The sequence below is a fragment of the Nannospalax galili genome, unplaced genomic scaffold, assembly GCF_000622305.1.
Source record: "Nannospalax galili isolate Female #2095 unplaced genomic scaffold, S.galili_v1.0 scaffold296, whole genome shotgun sequence".
NCBI classification, from domain to species: domain Eukaryota; kingdom Metazoa; phylum Chordata; class Mammalia; order Rodentia; family Spalacidae; genus Nannospalax; species Nannospalax galili.
Window position 1 is genome coordinate 4444031 of NW_008340113.1, and position 4056 is coordinate 4448086.

Here is a 4056-nt window from a genome sequence, read left to right on the forward strand (position 1 = left end):
TTGTAGATTGACTTCATAAAATTAGTAAGGCCTTAAATGTTTAAAATATCCAGAGCAAATTTGCTTACGTTAGGAAACTTTTTAAAAAATACTTGAATCTTTTCACAAAGGTAAATTTCACAGCCATCAAGTATTCCAATGTCAGCCAGCATAGTGGCATATGCCATTAGTGCCAGCACTCAGGAGGCATGCAATCTCTGTGAGATGGAGGCCAGCCTAGTCTACGTAGTAAGTTCCAGGCTAGCTGGGGCTACAGGAAAACTCCGTCTCAGAAAAAAAAATCCTAATATTTATAATTATTCCAAAAAACAATTCGAAATGTGAGGCACTGAAGTTAGAAAGTGTGATAGATGTGCCATGTCACTACCTCCTCTGAACTCAAACTCACCCTCCTGGAGGGAGGACAGGGAGGCTCATAACTCCCAGGAAGAAAACAAAACTCACAAATCTCAGGGAGCTTCTACAACTTACAGGATTCATGAGACCTTCCCCCAGGCTACATAAGTAGTAGCTATTTCAGGAGAGAAAGGGACTCTGACCCCTCCTGCTCTCTGTAAATTATTCAGGGAGCCCTAGGGAAGCAGTGCCTGTGAACTGTCACCCATGCTTGGGCGGACTTTTTCATAATTCATGTCTTTGATTCATTCCCGCTCCTTTAAGTGTAAAAGTAACCTTAGACTTTAGTGGAATTATTTCTTTGGTTTGTTGGTGGTGCCCACCTAGGGTGAATAGATGTTTGTTTATGGACCCTCAGGAAAAGCCACACAACAGATGCCAGTAAATAACTCATGCTGACAATGTTTCATCAAGAAGAACACAAACTTTAGAGGTAAAAAATAATGCAAATTAAAAAGAAACGACATTGAAAATATTAAATTTCTGGGGCTGATGAGATAGTTTAGCTGATAAAGTGTTTGTGAGTTTGATCCCTAGAATCCATGTAAAAATGCCAGTTGTCGGGGCTGGAGAGATGGCTCAGCAGTTAAGAGCACTGACTGCTCTTGCAGAGGACTCGGGTTCAATTCCCAGCACCCACATTGTAGCTACGAACCATCCCCAGTTCCTGGGGAATCCAAAGCCCTCTTCTGATCTCCACAGCATTGCATGACATGGGTGCAGTCACATACATGCAGGCAATACACTCATACACATAAAAATAATAAAAATAATAAATAAAATTTTTTTGATGCAAAGTATAGTGGCATACACATGTAATCCCAGTGCTGGGGAGATACAAAGAGAAGGATCTCTGGGGTTCACTGACCAGTCTAATTGGTGAGCACCAAGACAATGAAGGACCTAATCTCAAAGGCAGTAGATGGTAATCAGGAAGATGACGCCCACGTTGTCCTCTAGTTGTCATGTGTATGTATACCTGTCCACACACATGCACCTGAACACACACACACACACACACACGTTTAAAGATTATACACACTGGAATATTATACAATCATTTAAAAATTGTTGTTTATAAGAATTTTTATGCCTGGGAGTAATAATAATTTATGCTATGAAAAACCCACAAAAGTCTGTATACTGAGTACATTCTTTTACAAAAAAGCTATTTTGTAATTTAGATGCATAGAAGTTTCAGGTAGAAAATTAATCACAACAGACCTTTGAAGGTTAGGATTATGATTACAAGTGGTATTTCTTTTCTTCTTTTCACCCTTAGTATTTTTCAAATTTCTATAATTTGTTATTTTTATACTAATGTGAAAACTATAGGGGATCCGATGCCCTCTTCTGACCTCTGCAGGCACTGCACAACATGGGTGCACTTACATGCATGCAGGAAATACATTAATACACATAAAACAAAAGTATTTTTTTTTTAAAGTCTTGGGTCCACCACTCCTGGATATTTACCCAAAGGACTCCAGAGTCAACATATCACAGACACAGTTGCACATTAATGCTTACTGCAGCACAATTTACAAAAGCTGATATGGAACCAACCTAGCTATACAATAACAGAGGAATAAATAAAGAAAATATGAATACAAAATAGAATTTTTTCAGACACAAAATGAATGAAACTGGAGATAATGTTAAGTCAGTCTTTAAAAGACAAATACGTTTTCTCTCTTATGTGGTGCCTAGATTTTGCATAGATGCATAAAATCATATATACATGCACACACACACACACACACACACACACATGACATGAGAGTAGAAGTAAACCTGGCTAAGGGAAGAGAGGGGTCTAATGGGAAAGCAGGGGGAATAAGTTTAATGTACAGTATAAACTTGTATGAAAATGTCTTTATTTTTCTCGTCAGTTTTTGTCAACTTGACACAAATTACAGTCACTTGGGAAGAAGGAACCTTCATTGAGAAATTACCTCCATCAGATTGGTCTGTGCCTATGTCTGTGAGGCAATTTTCTTCATTGCTAATTGATATAGGAAGGCCCAGCTCTCTTTGGGCAGTGTCATCCCTGGGCAAGTGGGCCTGAGTCGTGTAAGAAAGGTAGCTGAGAACCAGGGGAAGGTGGCACATACCTTTAATCCCAGCACTCTGGAGGCAGAAGCAGGTGGATGTCTGTGAGACTGAGGTCAGCATGTTCTATTGCGAGTTCTAGCCAGATGGGCTGCAGGGAGACCCCTGTCTCAAAAAGCAAAAAGATTTTTGAAAAGAAAAGAAAAGAAAAAAAGAAAAAGAGTGGTAGTTAAGCAAGCCAGGGGAAGCAAACCAGGAAGCAGTGCTTCTCAGAGGTCTTTGCTTCAGCTCCTGCCTCCAGGTTCCCACCTTGAGTTCCTACCCTGACTTCCTTCAGTGATAGACTGTCACTTGAAAGTGTAAGATGCAATAAACCCTTTTTCCCTAAGTTGGATTTGGTCAGTGTTTTACCATAGCAATAGAGAAGCACAGTAATACACTTGGTGACACAATACCGTGTAGAGTGAATATACAGTAAAAAAAAAAAAAAGTATGAAACTTATACTAAAAAATTATGATTAGTCAGCTATGGGAGTGTGTAATCCTAGCACCTGGGAGGCTCAGACAGGACAATCACTTACTGGCTTGAGTGCCAATCTGGGCTCTATAGCAAGACTGCTCAAACAACAATAAAAAAAAAAGCAGAAAGTTTTAACTATTTTCAGTTTATTTGAAATAACATTTTATTATTTGCAGTCTACTAATTCAATAAATGGAGTACATATTCCCTACTGGGCTGAATTTCATCTCTGAAATATATACTTATAGCAGGCAGAGGGGATAATCTATTATTTAAGTTCAAAAGTCTTACAACAATATTATTCTAGGAAAAGCATTTTCAGCAACTAAGGAATGTTTTGTAAAACAGAACTGTCAGGGGCTGGGATTATAGCCCAGTGGTAGAGCACTTGCTTAGTATGCATGAAGCCCTAGGTTCAATCCCCAGTATCACAAGTATACACAGACACACACACACACACACACACACACACACACACACAAGATGTTGATTTTGTGACAATTTCTAAAATATTACTAAATATTGACAGATTTAAATTTTTAAGAAATGAATCACATATAAGTAAATTGCCCAAGTTGCAGGTAACCACGGGAAGTTCCAGGAGATAAGCAAAACTAGCCTGGTTCAAGGGAACTCTAGCAAGAACTAGGTACGATGTGAAGATTAAACCAGTCCCCTTCTGATAGCTCATCTTGATTGTCAATTTGACTGGATCTGGGATTAACTGAAATAAGAGAGAGACTTTCTTGACTAGATCATTTGAAGCTAGAAGACCCACCCTAAACGTGGGCATTACCTTCTGATGGCCATGACAGAGGGAAAGCTTGCTTTTTTGTCTGCTTGCCTTCTCTCTCACTAGTAAATTCATCTTGCTGCTGTGTCCAACTTCTTTGGATTCCAAGGTAGTCTGAAGACTAACAAACCTCCAGGAGTCTTCCTTGTCCTCGGTACACCAGATTGGAACTGCTGAGACTTCCGGCTTCCCAGCCTTGTGAACTGAGAGATTTTCAGCCTCTCCAGTGTGGTACAGTCATTGCCGCACTGATATATATTATCAGTTCTGTTTCTTTAGAGAACCCTTGTAATTA